Source organism: Ascaphus truei, chromosome 6 (genome assembly GCF_040206685.1).
Source record: "Ascaphus truei isolate aAscTru1 chromosome 6, aAscTru1.hap1, whole genome shotgun sequence".
Taxonomy (NCBI): Eukaryota; Metazoa; Chordata; class Amphibia; order Anura; family Ascaphidae; genus Ascaphus; species Ascaphus truei.
Genome location: NC_134488.1, coordinates 21,131,933 through 21,148,269, shown reverse-complemented (window position 1 = coordinate 21,148,269; position 16,337 = coordinate 21,131,933). Strand labels below are relative to the sequence as shown.

Here is a 16,337-nt window from a genome sequence, read left to right as displayed (position 1 = left end):
GTTCTAGGTCAGTGTTTTTCAACCAGGGTTCCTAGGAAGCTTTGGGTACCCCGGGTATCCCTAAAGGGTTCCCTGCAATTTTCAGGTCATTTTAAAATTGGGTGTAAATATGGAAAAGAGCAGAGCACTACCAAACAAAGTTAGTTTTGAAAAAAAAAAAAAAAAAGGGAGAGAGGCGTTCTCATAGGATATAAAAAAATTAATTTAATGTAACATAATATAATATGGAGGCACGTAGCCCAGCACCTACGCCTTTCACGCCATAGCGCTTTATCAAATGTTAAAATTGTACCAAGAATTTACAATGCATCTGATCTCAGAGTCGCTGTTAGGGTTCCTCAGAATTTCGCCTAGGGTTCCTTAACCAAAAATAGGTTGGAAACCACTTTTCTAGATCTTATAATTTGGGCATGAATAATGAGTCCCACAGATATAAACATATATATATATATATATATATATATATATATATATATATATATATATATATATATATGAGAGAATGAGAGAGAGGAGAGAGCGCACGCCCCATAGTGTAAAAACGTAAATTTATTGAGGGGAGGGGAAGGAGGGGGGGGAAAACAAGGAACTCACAAGGGTACAAGTTTTAAAAGCATATTGTGATATAATCACCACCATCCAGTAACTGCAACAGGTGCTGGAATAACTCCTCGGTCCCGAGATGATATTGAACCTCGTTGTTTGCAGGATGTCCTTGTTTTCAAAGGGTTGTAAGAGACAGTAGTGATATGTCCACAAATATATACCCTAATGGATTAATGGGTAGTCCTACAGGCAGCGGGGTATAATCGTTGAAGTCATAAGAGCTTAAGTGGCTTTCAGGTGAATCGAATGTTGTTGTAATGAGAGAGACACATATTTATATGATATAGGGTGTAAGGGTTGTAAGACAGAGTGATATGTCCACAAATATATACCCTAATGGATAATGGGTAGTCCCTACAGGCAGCTGGGTATAATCGTTGAAGTCATAAGAGCTTAAGTGGCTTTCAGGTGAATCAATTGTTGTAATGAGAGAGACACATATTTATATGATGAATATATATAATAAATGATAAATAAATAAATGCCATAAATTATAGTAATGAGAACCGTTGGATTCTATCTACATTCTAGAGAGTATATAAACCAGATTTATGCAATAATATCAATTCTCAGAAAACATGACAATATAAACAATTTAAAGAAGATATAAAGAAAGTATAAATTACAATTGGCACTTATAAATCATAAGGATGTTAAAACGATATGAATGAAACCTAATGGGGAATTTATGCACATGCCAATAATTTCCTAGATTAAGAAGTGCCAATGATAATGCAAGTAGTAACCACTAATAATGATAAATTAGTCCTAGAACATCTATTATAACTTAAAGCATGTCCCAAACATAATTATACATAAATGTTTTTTAAGTAAGGCTTATATGCCTCTATGTATCAAAACATATAATGCCGACTAAATGTCAACTGGTATTTGATTATATACATACACACACATGTAAACACACATATTGGTAAGTATACAGAACGACGAAAAGACAATTGATACAACAAATGTATAACCAATATATTGGCAAAGGAAGTAAGTGTCTAGGTATGTATCTACAACAGTTAGCTCCCATACAGACTGTGCTGGTCTAAACAATATTTTAAATACTAATTTAATAAATATGACCCTAGGGTCCTGTGTGTTATTGAAATTATTAAAGTGAGTAACTGATTGTAGTGACAGGGGTAATTGGATTTAAATACCACTATATAGGACATATAGTCTCAAGGAGCCCAAATAGATGATTTACATGAAGTGCGAATGCACACACATATACACAGTGCATGTACATATATATATACATGCACATATGTATAATATCTGACAGAAAAAGATTATACACATATATGAAATGAAAAAATTGAATTAAAAAATGAATAAAAAAAAATATATATATAAATATATAAAAATAATATATATAAAAAAATAATAAAAATAAAATAAAAAAATATATATCATATATAAAAATTATATATATGTATAAAAATATATATACATATTCTTAATAGAAAAAAGACCATAGCTTCAGGGACAAGGATGGATCTAGGTGAGATCCAGACAAAAAGATGGCAGAGGATACAGAGGGGACAAACGAGCAGGAAGGGGTGTCCGCGGGAAGAACTATACTAAAGTACTAACATCTAGGCATTCATTCAATCCTCCAGGGGTCAGGGTCCCCAACTGGTGGATCCAGAATGTTTCTCGCCTGCAGAGAGTCTTGAAACGATCACCCCCCAAGGCACAAGGAGAAATGGACTCAAGTCCCATGATGGTCAGTGATTTAGGATCCTGACTATGATGTGATTTGAAGTGTCGTGAGACGCTATGTGAATTTAGGCCCTTGATCACATTTCTCCTGTGCTCTAGGAAGCGGGTACCAAGTGACCTAGTGGTGCGGCCCACATATTGTAGACCGCATCCACACTGGATCAGGTAGACAATATACGTACTGATACAATTTATTGAAGTAATAATTGTATGTGTAGTTCCTCTGCTGGCAGAGCAAAACTGGGATTTTCTGAGAATGTGTCTGCAGGTGATACACCTGCTACGTCCACATGGGTGATTATCTGAAAGGCCTGGACGAACAGCGGCTTGGGATGTATTTACTGACCTCAGTTTGGTAGGGGCCACAAGACTCTTAATATTCCTAGCCTTCCTATAGACTATAGCAGCTTTCTCTGGTATAGTGGCTTTCAAATGGGGGTCGCATCTGAGGATACTCCAATGATTTCTCAAAATTGCATTAATCGATCTAAATGACTGGTTGAATGTAGTTATAAACCTGACTGTCGAGTTTTCCTGTTTTCATATGTTCAATCGGAGCATCGTAACTAGAACGTACCCCCCTACCTGATTTAATTTTAGATTTCTTCAGTAGAGCTGACCTCTCCATGGAACTGGTTTTGTTGAGTGAGTCGGAGACTAGATCCGGATCATAGCCTTTGGATATGAATTTTTCACCAAGTAGTCTGGACTGGCTGGCAAAGTCTACATCTCTGGTACAATTTATCCGCAACCTGTGAAACTGGCCCAAAGGGACATTGTCGAGCCATTGTTTGTGGTGATTGCTGGACGCATGAACATAACTATTGACAGACACGGACTTAAAGTGCGTGATAGTGGTGATATTAGAGTCCGTGTCTGCTGTAAGAACCAGATCAAGAAATACAGTGGATACAGCATTAATTTCGAAAGTAAATTTCAATCCAAATTGATTATCATTAAAGGAACTCAAAAGATCAGATAGAGCAGACTCTTCACCATCCCAAATAAGTATAATGTCATCTATGAAACGGCCATAGTAAACAAGACCCGCTCCAAGGTTGGTATTTTGCCACACAGAAGTCTCCTCCCAGTGCCCTAGGAAGAGATTGGCGTAGCTGGGAGCGAATCTTGTCCCCATGGCCGTTCCACAGATTTGTAAGTGATAGTTTTCTTGAAACAAAAAATAATTGTGAGTGAGGATAAAGTGAATACTGTTAAGAATAAAGTGCTTGTGTTTGTCTGGAAAAGTTAAATCCCTGTCAAGCCAGTATCTAATCGCTTCAATCCCCTTGGCGTGATCTATGCAGGTGTAAAGTGATGTGACATCACATGTAGCCCATAGATAGGTGGATTTCCACTGAATATCTGAGATGGAGTCTATGACATTTATATATATATATCTACTATATATTTCTGAAAGCACTGTATGCCTGTCTGCGTGTCCTCTGTCCCTAGCAGCAATCGCATTGGAGCTTTGGCCCGTCACTCCGCCTCAGGCCAATGAGATGGCTCCCTTGGACCGCCCGCCCCCGCACACCTCTCATTGGCCTGAGGCAAAGTGATGGGCCAAAGGACACACACAGACACACCACCCCCCTCCCCCCTTCCCGCCCAGGTAAGTCACACCACTGCGCGTCCCGCCTCAACTTATGGCCCCAGTAACTCACCTATTTCAGGCACGCACAGGCCCCACACAGGCCCACACACAGGCCCCACGCACACAGGCCCCCCACACACAGGCCCCACGCACACAGGCCCCACACAGGCCCACACACAGGCCCCACGCACACAGGCCCCCCACACAAAGGCCCCACGCACACAGGCCCCACACAGGCCCACACACAGGCCCCACGCACCCAGGCCCCCCACACACAGGCCCACACACAGGGCGCTTTCTGCCGCCGCCTGCACGCGCCTCTGGCACCCGGGCAGCACATCGGGGGACCAAGCGGTCGGCCGGTGGCCGGGGGAGAACGAGTCACGGGGAGCGGGGGGGGGCGAGCCCCGACTCACGGGGAGCGCCAGCCCCGACTCATGGGGAGCAGGGGGGGCGAGCCCCGAGTCACGGGGAGCGGGGGGGGGGGAGCCACGAGTCACGGGGTATGGGGGAGTGAGCCCCGAGTCACGGGTACGGGGGAGCGAATCACGGGGAGCCAAGAAGGGGGAGCGGCCAGCTGGGGGACGGACGCCCGGGGGGGGCATTCACATACATAAATTATGACAATACATATGCCCCCTGCTCTCCACCCCCCCCCACTCCCCTTTCCCCCCTTTCCCACCCCCACTCCCCTTTCCCCCCTTTCCCCCCCCCCATTTCCTCCCTTTCCCCCGCCCATTCCCCTTTCCCCCACTCCCCTTTCCCCCCTTTCCCCCCTTTTCCCCCCCACTCCCCTTTCCCCCACTCCCCTTTTCCCCCCCGCTCCCCTTTCCCCCCCACTCCCCTTTCCCCCCCGCTCCCCTTTCCCCCGCTCCCCTTTCCCCCGCTCCCCTTTCCCCCCCCGCTCCCCTTTTCCCCCCGCTCCCCTTTCCCCCGCTCCCCTTTCCCCCCCCCGCTCCCCTTTGCCCCCGCTCCGCTCCCCTTTCCCCCCTCCGCTCCCCTTTCCCCCCTCCGCTCCCCTTTCCCCCCTCCGCTCCCCTTTTCCCCCCTCCGCTCCCCTTTTCCCCCCCTCCGCTCCCCTTTCCCCCCCCTCCGCTCCCCTTTCCCCCCCCCCCTCCGCTCCCCTTTTCCCCCCCCTCCTCTCCCCTTTCCCCCCCCTCCTCTCCCCTTTTCCCCCCCTCCTCTCCCCTTTCCCCCCCCCTCCTCTCCTCTTTCCCCCCCTCCTCTCCCCTTTTCCCCCCTCCGCTCCCCTTTCCCCCCCCTCCGCTCCCCATTCCCCCCCCTCCGCTCCCCTTTCCCCCCCTCCGCTCCCCTTTCCCCCTCTCCGCTCCCCTTTCCCCCCCTCTGCTCCCCTTTCCCCGCCTCTCTGCTCCCCTTCCCCCCCCTCCGCTCCCCTTTTCCCCCCTCTCTGCTCCCCTTCCCCCCCCTCCGCTCCCATTTCCCCCCCCCTCCGCTCCCCTTTCCCCCCCTCCGCTCCCCTTTTTCCCCCCCTCCGCTCCCCTTTTCCCCCCCCTCCGCTCCCCCTTTCCCCCCCCTCCGCTCCCCTTTTCCCCCCCCCTCCGCTCCCCTTTCCCCCCCCCTCCGCTCCCCTTTCCCCCCCCTCCGCTCCCCTTTCCCCCCCCTCCGCTCCCCTTTCCCCCCCTCCGCTCCCCTTTCCCCCCCCTCCGCTCCCCTTTTCCCCCCCTCCGCTCCCCTTTCCCCCCCCCCTCCGCTCCCCTTTTCCCCCCCTCCGCTCCCCTTTCCCCCCCCCCTCCGCTCCCCTTTCCCCCCCCCTCCGCTCCCCTTTTCCCCCCCTCCGCTCCCCTTTCCCCCCCCCTCCGCTCCCCTTTCCCCCCCCCTCCGCTCCCCTTTCCCCCCCCCCTCCGCTCCCCTTTTCCCCCCCTCCGCTCCCCTTTCCCCCCCCCTCCGCTCCCCTTTCCCCCCCCTCCGCTCCCCTTTCCCCCCCCTCCGCTCCCCTTCCCCCCCCCTCCGCTCCCCTTTCCCCCCCTCCGCTCCCCTTTTCCCCCCCTCCGCTCCCCTTTCCCCCCCCCCTCTGCTCCCCTTTCCCCCCCCCTCCGCTCCCCTTTCCCCCCCCCCTCCGCTCCCCTTTCCCCCCCCCCCCTCCGCTCCCCTTTCCCCCCCCTCCGCTCCCCTTTCCCCCCCCTCCGCTCCCCTTTCCCCCCCCTCCGCTCCCCTTTCCTCCCCCCTCTGCTCCCCTTTCCCCCCCCCTCCGCTCTCCTTTCCCCCCCCCTCTGCTCTCCTTTCCCCCCCTCCGCTCCCCTTTCCCCCCCCTCCGCTCCCCTTTCCCCCCCCCATCCGCTCCCCTTTCCCCCCCCCTCCGCTCCCCTTTCCCCCCCCCTTCCGCTCCCCCTTCCCCCCTTCCGCTTCCCTTTCCCCCCTCCGCTCCCCTTTCCCCCCCCCTCCGCTCCCCTTTCCCCCCCTCCGCTCCCCCTTCCCCCCTTTCCCCCCCCCTCCGCTCTCCTTTCCCCCCCCTCCGCTCCCCCTTCCCCCCCCCTCCGCTCCCCCTTCCCCCCCTTCCCCCCCCTCCGCTCCCCCTTCCCCCCCCCCTCCGCTCCCCTTTCCCCCCTCCCCTTTCCCCCCCCCCCTCCGCTCCCCTTTCCCCCCCTCCCCTTTCCCCCCCCTCCCCTTTCCCCCCCCTCCGCTCCCCTTTCCCCTCCACCCCCCTTCCCCCCTCCCACCCTTCCACCCCTTCCCCCCTCCCACCCCTTCCCCCCCTTCCCCCCTCCTCCAACCCTTCCCCCCCTCCTCCAACCCTTCCCCCCTCCACACCCCTTGCCCCCCTCCACCACCCCCTCCCCTTCCCGCCTCCCCACCCCCGCCTCTGCCTTTCACCCGCCCTTACTCCGCCCGCCTCTGCCTTTCACCCACCGCCTCACAGCCGCTGCACGCACTCAACAGACACCCGCCACACTCGACACATACCTGCCGCCACACACACCTGCTGCCACCCGCCCCTACGCACCGACATCACTGACCCACCGCCTCACACCCTAGCAGAACCCCCACTCACAGACAGCACTCACAACCCACGCGCCACCCGCCGCCTCACACCCTAGCAGGACCCCCACTCACAGAGAGCACTCACAACCCACGCGCCACCCGCCGCCTCACACCCTAGCAGGACCCCCACTCACAGACAGCACTCACAACCCATGCGCCACCCGCCGCCTCACACCCTAGCAGGACCCCCACTCACAGACAGCACTCACAACCCACGCGCCACCTGCCGCCTCACACCCTAGCAGGACCCCACTCACAGACAGCACTCACAACCCATGTGCCACCCGCCGCCTCACACCCTAGCAGGACACACGCCTCACATTTTTACATCTGTTATGTCACCAAAATATACATTGTACTGTGGTGTGTTTACAATAAACCATTTTTAAACAACATCGTATTACATTTTATTCCATCTTTCTTTTCAACATTATTATCCAACCTTTACAACAAATACTCACCTATTGTTCCACGATTTATAAATAATACTCCCTATTACGCATTTACATCCCGGGCAACGCCGGGTCTCTCAGCTAGTGTATATATATATATATTAAAAACGGTGGAGGTTTCTTGTTGCCTTTTTCACCCACCATAACTTAAAATGTAATGGTATATATATACAGTATATAGTATATGTATATACCATCACAGTTTAAGTTATGGTGGGTGAAGAAGGCAACAAGAAACCTCCACCGTATAGCATATAGCTAATAAAAAGATAATTTGTGAGCACATTCACATGTCTTAGCCAGGTCTGCAACCAGGGCCGTCTTAACGCATGGGCACGCTGTGCAGTTGCCCGGGGGCCCCACGAGCATAGGGGCCCCACACTAATCTATGCACAGACCAGAATTTAACACTAATTTTCCGATCACCCGCCTCAACATTCACATCTCCCGCTAACTCGGTAGACAGAGAAAAATTACGACTTGTAGCGGAGAGTTGGCGGGGCCCAGCGCACTGCTTTGTCCGGGGGCCTATAATGCTGTTAAGACGGCCCTGTCTGCAACCCTGCCTTTCACCATTATCCCGTAGCATACAGCGCTTCCACTGCAGCAAGGGATTCTGGGAAATGACATGCAAATGAGCCTGAAATCCACTTTTACATGGAACCCTTACTCGCTGTAAACACAGCTTTTAAGCACAGCATGGGAATCAGATACAAAGCCAGAGATACCGCTCACAGACATGCTCACAAGTGATCTTTTTATTTGCTATATATATATATACAATATATATATATATAACATTATAACATTATTTCTTATGATTAAGAAATAGTGTCAGGTGCAGATGAACTGACACAGCAGGTGAAGAGATTCCTTAACAAAGGAGATTACAACCAAAACTTTGCCTCAATCTTTCTCCCCCTGGCTTTGGCTGGCCCTTCCTCTCACTTTGTCACTATCCCGCCGCTATTCTCCGTACGTGTGCCCACACTGTGAGGAAACTGAAAGAAGGAGAGAAACGAACATTTCCTGTTAATGTTACTAGTTGCACATATACAATGTATAAATGCAGTAACAACATTAACGAAAATAATGGGTAACAAACAGAACTGGCGGGATTGCTGCTTCACAAACAGTTATATTTTAGATGGTAATAAGCCTTGTCCTAATCTTTACTTTTAAAGCAGCGATACTGCTTTCATTTTTATTTTTTTTAGAGATAAGACTGAAGCAGGGGATCTCCTGCGCTGAACCCCGTTAATTCCATCTCCGGGGACCACCCACTTCCTTAGATAGTTACCTCTGTGGGGGGGTGCCGGCAGCAGGGCTGTGCGGGTCTATCAAAATGGCGGCCACATTTATCCCGCGTCACATGAGCCAATAGGAAGCTGTGACGTAATCCCTTGCAGCTTCCTATTGGCCAACGAGACCGGGACAATTAAACCGCAGAGCTGCACCCCCTACGGAGTTACGTATCTCGGGAAGGAGGGCGTCCCCGGAGATCACATTATCACGGTTCAGCTCCGGATACCCCCTGCTTCAAACCTGTTTAAAAAAATGACATGTTCTGCTGCTTTAAGTTCCCCGTGCCCCATATGTGTTACATCTCATATCAAATCTAGAATGGCTCTGTGTCCATGCATCATCAGCTGCTGTGCCAGTGACGGTCGCCCTGCCCTTGCAGCCGGAGGGGTGTGTTTCACAGGTGGAATGTGAACGAGGAACTTGACTCTCGCATGATAATGATAATGGTAGGGATCAGTTTATACATTCATTTGCATCAGTGCAACGGTCAGCCCTGCTATGCCGTTTAACTGTAATTTCCAGCATCAACTTAAAAACATATCAGCTTTGACACATTTGCTACTAGCGGAAAGTACTCGGTGTTGCTCGGGAATTCTAAGAAACCAACCTCATCCCCTCCCATCCTCCTCTCACCACCCCCGTCCCCCCCACCCTCTCCACCCATTTCTCTCCTTCCCCTCACCTCTCCCCCTCTCATCACTTTCCTTTGATACTATACGATGTCCTCAATTCTTTCCGCCTCTCTCTCCCCTTCTCCAGCATTCTTACTTTCTCCTCACGTGCTAACTGACTTCCTCACTTTCTTTCTTTATCTGCTTGCTGTGTAAACGTTATAGCTATCTAACTCTCCTAATCTGCCACCAGGCTATGTGAATTATGATGTCACCAGTGTGATGTCACGTGCCAGATACATAGCTTACCAGGTATAACACCCAGTGGCTGACTTGCAGAGAGAAATTCTAATTATTCATAGAATGTATCCAATTTCCATACATAGACGAAAACCCGCTCCTTGATCTCAGGAACCATCATGTAAAATTTGGTTACGATATCTTAAGAGGTGTCCAACTGCATAGCGACCAGACAGACAACTTTCCAAAATATATAGTAGATTGCAGAAGATAATAGCTAATTGTGCTGCTACATTTGCATGTCACTAAAGTCGGGAAACGATTTGCTTAATATACAACCACTAAAGGGGAATTTTTATTCCAGTTTCTTACTTTTGCAAGAAAAGCACAAGATGTACCAATGTATTTTATTCAGTGGGAAAAAGTCAGTTCAAACTGTATTATTTTTAGCAAAAAGAAAATGAGTGGGGCTTGTTAAACACAATTTCTCACCAATATCCACATAAATAATTGGGTTCCCTGGGCATCTCTAAAGGGTTCCATGCAATTTAAAAATGATACCAAATACAAAATAATTTACAATGCATCTGATCTGAGACGCGCTATTAGAGAGGGTTGGGGTTGCTTACAATGCATCTGATCTGAGACGCGCTATTAGAGAGGGTTGGGGTTCCTTACAATGCATCTGATATCAGACACGCTATTAGAGAGGGTTGGGGCTCCTTACAATGCATCTGATCTCAGACACACTATTAGAGAGGGTTGGGGTTCCTTACAATGCATCTGATCTCAGACGCGCTATTAGAGAGGGTTGGGGTTCCTTACAATGAATCTGATCTCAGATGCGCTATTAGAGAGGGTTGGGGTTCCTTACAATGCATCTGATCTCAGGCGCGCTATTAGAGAGGGTTGGGGTTCCTAACAATGCATCTGATCTCAGACGCACTATTAGAGAGGGTTGGGGTTCCTTACAATGCATCTGATCTCAGACGCATTATTAGAGAGGGTTGGGGTTCATTACTATTCACCTGATCTCAGACGCGCCATTAGAGAGGGTTGGGGTTCCTTACAATGCATCTGATCTCAGGCGCGCTATTAGAGAGGGTTGGGGTTCCTTACAATGCATCTGATCTCAGACGCACTATTAGAGAGGGTTGGGGTTCTTTACAATGCATCTGATCTCAGACGCGCTATTAGAGAGGGTTGGGGTTCTGCAGAATTTCATAATATATTTATAGGGTTCCTTAACCAAACAACGCTGAAAACCCCTGTTCTAGCCATTGTAATAAAAAAAAAAAAAGTCATTATAGTTGTGATCCGGTATGAAGTGCCAATTGTGTAGGTGGTGCTTTAACATATACAGATCTGACCTAAAAATAGTGTTTCCTACGAGTAATATTTAAGGAGGAAAGCATTCATCTGCTACAAGAGATAACTACCAGGGTGGATGATCCCAGTGCAAAGTTCTAGTAGTCACTTTGGTTCTGGAAAAAAATGTAGTTATTGTAGGATGTGATGCTTTTTTATTACCCCCACTGAATATATTTTATTTTATCGATTGGTAGGGAGAGTACATAAAAAAAACGAGGGGAGAGGTGCTACAGAAAAAGGGTGCATGGGACTGATGGAATGGCTCAGTGAGTAAAGACACTGATTCTGCCAACAACACAGAGATAGCTGGTTCAATTCCCAGTGTCAGCTCCGTGTGACCTTGTGCAAGTCACTTTATCTCCCTGTGCCTCAGACACCAGAAATATAGAATATAAGCTGATCTGGGCAGGGACTGAATGAGGTTCAGCTCCACACCATTGTTAAAAGATTAGAAAAATGGAAACAGCATGAACTTCTCCTTTACAAAAACATTACCAATCCACCATGAATAGTCTCCTTCAATGCATCTGGTTTGAAGAGAGCGTTATGATGAAGAGGCATCATATTTGATTCAGCCATACTCAGACCCTTTTTCAAAGATAATAGTGTCCCATATTTGCAGGAAATGTAAGGTTATAGGGAGAATAGTATTATCAAGTGCCCTCATTTTCTTTGGGAGGCGGTTGGAACCACTTTATGTTGTTGGTAGAACAAATGGAAAGGGAAGGGAAAAGGCGGGAGGGAACAAGACAAAGATAAGGGGGGCAACGTTTCGGGGCATAATGCCCCTTCTTTTGGCCCGTTCCCCAAGATCACAGCGATCAAGGGTACTTCCCTTATGTCCTATAAGGACAGTATCTCTCAACAAGTAACAAATGCAATGGCAAAGAGGGTGAAATGAGTATATGTGTGACCAAAGGATAACAATGCAATATCCAGCCTAATGACTAGCAACAGCACTAATTGGAGTAAGCCCAACGGGCTAATGGCTATAAGGTAAGTCAAAAGGTTTATCCATGGCAGAAAGGATAATAATGCAATATCAGACCTAATGACTAGCAGCAGAGCTGATAAGAAAAACAGAGAGTGCTTAGAAACTCCTGTCCTAGAGGAACCAACACCCAAAGTATAAGCTGCTGTGAGCTGCAAAAGCAAAAGCCACGACTCTGAGTAAGGCCTCGGCCATGTTACTTGCTTGCTGGCGGAAGCGCGCTGAGGCGCGCTCCTGCTCAGCACTGAGCCCCTACAGCCGCAATTAGAGCGGCTTTAGTAGGGGCTCACCTGCGCTTCCGCGCACTTGCAGAAGCGCAGGTCTTAGGGGAATTTAAAATTCCCCTGCTTGCCGGTGGGACAGGCCGGTCACATGAGCGGTTCGCCCAATGAGGGCGAACCAGCTCTGTGACGTCACTGGCCCGCCCCCGGCCAGTGACGCGCCCGCCCCCTCAAGGCCCGCTGACGGCGCGTGCGGTAAGCAACCGCAAGGCCAGGGAAAGCACCCGCTTTCCCTGAGCCTCAGCGCGCCTCAGCGAGCAAGCAGGGAGCATGGGCTCAGCCTAACAGCACAGTAGATGCTACATGCCCTGGTATTTTGTGGCTATACTGTAGTAAAATCTCTTTTTGACATTTCGGCTTTCTTTCATTACTTTGTTTGAGTGCTGGGTACCCTCCTCCCTTTGTGTTACAGTATATGTTGACTTTCCACTGTTCTTGGCTGTCACATTAAAGAAGAATTGCATTATGAACTTGAGATACTCTGTATCTCTGTCCTAGAGGAGACCTGCACTTTGAAAAACGTATTTGTCTATGTTGTGTCGGCTGCACAAGCCGGATTCTCCTCACCTGAGGCTGTTTCCCTGCACTTTGGGAATTGTACTTTATTGTTGGGAGAGACATATCACAGCACTAACTGTGCTATTTGTGCATCATGATAGTATTATTCTTATTCTTATTATCCTGTATCTGTAAAGCACTAATATATTCCTGAGCGTTATACAGTGGGAGGTACAGAGTGACATCAATTACATAAACTAGTATGCTTGTAGACACATTTGCCATGTTGGATGTAGCATTGAGGTTCTCTGTCTTTTGTTTATTAATTGTCACATACTCAGTAGCACTCCTTTGCACATCAACATATACGGGGAGGTGAGTCTGTGTGCAGAGTTTAATTGGTAAACAGTTGTTTGGACGTCTGTGACCCTTCCTCCTTGTTTCCAAGCTCACCCTGCCCACCTTTAAATAGCAGGTCCTGAGATGCAGCGGTGACATACCCGTCTATTACATCTTCTTCCTCATATTAGAGAGGTAAAGAGAACGTTCGCAGAGATAGTGTTAGGACCTGCAGGAAGAGATACACACCACAGTAACGTGGTCTGCAAGCTTACAATGCTTTGGCCAAAGAATGAAACTAAGTGACCCTCACTTATGAGAAAAGAACAGATAAGTATTTAGCTATATGATTTCTCATGTTGAATGTTGCATTGGGGTTCTGTCTTTTGTTTAGGTTGCAAAATAAAATATTTTGCCTTAACCTTGGTTTATTTCTGTTCCATATGTAACCCTCTTTCTCCCACCCAATCTCACATATGATCTCCTAGGGGAAATACTGTTCTGGCTACATGTCTTAGTGTGGTGCAAACCTGCTGGCAACAGGGGGCCCTGAGTCTCCCGCATGATGGTATAGGGGATGGAGAGGACAGGCTTTTGGGGTGAACACTGAATTCTACTTACAACTGGTGCAGAGCCTCCATCTCGTTCAGCCCCCAGGGTGGGGAGGAACCTCTGCATGAGAAACTCTCTCTCCCGCTTCCCCCTGATAGATTCCAGTCTCAGGCGAGAAGTATAGTGAATCAGGATAAGACTTTATTTCTCTAATACATGGCAGACTGCCCATCTTGCAGCAAGGTGCTTAGCAGCACATCATCAAGTCGTCACCAAAGGATGTCCCTGGACAACACTCCTAGTCAGGGCCCTAGAAGCTGTCCGTGCTCTTCCCTTATACCCTGGTGGAGTAAGGGGAATAGTCTCCCACCTATCCCAGAGGGAGGGCCACAAGCCTGCCAGAGCCCTGACAGCTTGGTTGGGTAGACTATCCTCTCTCAAGTGGGGAGAGGAACTGGCTAAATCAGGAAATGCAGTTCATTTAGTACAGATTCAGTAAGACCCACCTCTATGCCTCTGATTGGACACAAGGTCTGAGTGCCTACCTTCTCTGACTCACTAAACTGCAGTGAGTGTGGAAAATCCATAATTACTCCTGGCAAACCTGCCCTTACTAGGTATTACTGCACAGGAGGGGGACAGAATAATAGCCCAAAACCTATCAGGGCTATACATACAAAATGCTTGACATGTCTTTAAGTCCTAAATAGCTTTAGTTTTAACTAAAATAGGCAGGGCTCGAAATAAGTAGAGTATCTTTGGTAGAAATGTAATTTTGAATAGATTTTGCAGATCCCTGAAATGGAATAGCGTGACCAAGTTTCGAAATCCTTTTTAAGGGATTGGTACATGTGTGGGTAGTTATTCCTTAGTTATCTTGACTCAAGTATCCTTTTGCCACTTGAAATTAAAGTTGATAGCGAGACATTTGACTACAGTACCTCAGGTGGTAAATTTATATTTAGAACTTCCGATTTACTGTTACTAACCTTAAACCCAGAAATATTTTTGAATCTTCATAAAATGCTGTATAGATTAGGCAAGGTTGTCATAGTTTTTGTTAATGTATGTATGATGTAATCTGCAAATAAATTAAGTTTGTATTCTTCAGTTCCTATTTGTAAGCCGGAAACATTGTCATCTTTACGTATTGTAATGGCAAGGGGTTCGATTTAGAGAGCGAACAGGAGGGGTGACAAAGGGCAACCCTTCCTGGTACCATTCCAAATTGGCAGCGAGGATGAGGAGCATCCTGAACTATGGATCAATGCAGAAGGTGAGACATATAAAAAAAAATTCTCAGGGATATTTTGAATCCCTATTTCATACAATATATACACTGGCACGGGTGCAACTTTTGGGGTCTCTTTCTGATCCTTCTTGGATCAACCTTGGTAATAATGTTCTAGCATTTAGACATTTACAGTCACAAGACTCATCACATTTATGCCACATAGGGTTATGAGTGCACACAACTTGGGGACTTGCTGACACACTATCTCCACTTGGATCTGGTGCTAGTCGGCGTTGCAATTTATTTATTCTTGTTATTTCCCTTAGTGCAGGGGTGAGCAAACTTTTTATGCTGAGCCCCCCTTTTCATCCATGAAATTTCTCGGTCCCCCCCTGCCTGATGTAATCAATCACATGAAAAAAACCCGGTATACAATGTAAATACAGATATGTCTAAAAACTTATTTCAACAGCTCGCGCTTGCAAAATTAGGCTGCGTCCACGCTGCCGCTGAGAGCGGTGACATCACCAACTCTCCAAGCATGAGCACAGGGTGTCCTGCCTAATTTTGCAAGCACGAGTGGGTTTGGGGGGGGGCATGGATCGGGGCTATTTTTGTGTGTGTTTGTCTGGCTGTGTGTGTGTGTGCATTGACTGCTGCTGAGCGCGCTTCAAAGTCAATTTTTATTGTCTTCTAAAGCGTCAAGCTTTGGAGACCTTACGCTCCACAGTTTGCGCACAGCTGCATTTAATCACAACACATAAAACACACTATTACAACACACACACAACACACACACTCAATCACAACCAACACAGACACAACACACACACAATCAACACACACAATCAATCACAACCAACACACACACTCAATCACAACACACACACCCAATCACAACCAACACAGACACAACACACACTCAATCACAACACACACATACTTATTTATTTATTTATGAAATATTTTACCAGGAAGTAATACTTTGAGAGTTACCTCTCGTTTTCAAGTATGTCCTGGGCAGAGAGTTAAGACAAATAATACATGGTTACAAATACAGTTACATAAATGAACAGGGTATACATTATATACAAGACATTGCATGCACAGTTAAAGAAAATATATATTATGGGCGTATGAAACAGTTACAGACCAGATTAAAATGTGAGACAGCCTTAGATTTGAAAGAACTTAAACTGGTGGTGGATGTGAGAGTCTCTGGTAGGTTGTTCCAGTTTTGGGGTGCACGGTAAGAGAAGGAGGAGCGGATGGATACTTTGTTGAGCCTTGGGACCATGAACAGTCTTTTGGAGTCTGATCCCAGGTGATAGGTGCTGCATGTGGTAGGGGTGAGGAGCTTGTTCAGATAGCTGGGTAGCTTGCCCATAAAGAATTTAAAGGCAAGACAGGAAAGGTGAACTTTGCGCCTAGACTCGAGTGATGACCAATCTAGGTCTTTGAGCATTTCGCAGTGATGTGTATACTCACTCACAACACACACAGCACGCAATCAATCACAACCACAC

At 48.0% G+C, this 16,337-nt stretch overlaps 1 long non-coding RNA gene across 1 annotated transcript; it reads right to left on the bottom strand.

Annotated features, from left to right (window-relative positions):
• Positions 1-904: 904 nt before the first annotated feature.
• Positions 905-14,124, bottom strand: LOC142496407 (uncharacterized). Its single transcript, XR_012801975.1, has 3 exons — positions 13,647-14,124; positions 2,926-3,092; positions 905-1,007 (listed from the first exon to the last, which is right to left on the bottom strand). It is a non-coding gene; the product is annotated as an uncharacterized LOC142496407 (long non-coding RNA).
• Positions 14,125-16,337: the final 2,213 nt, after the last annotated feature.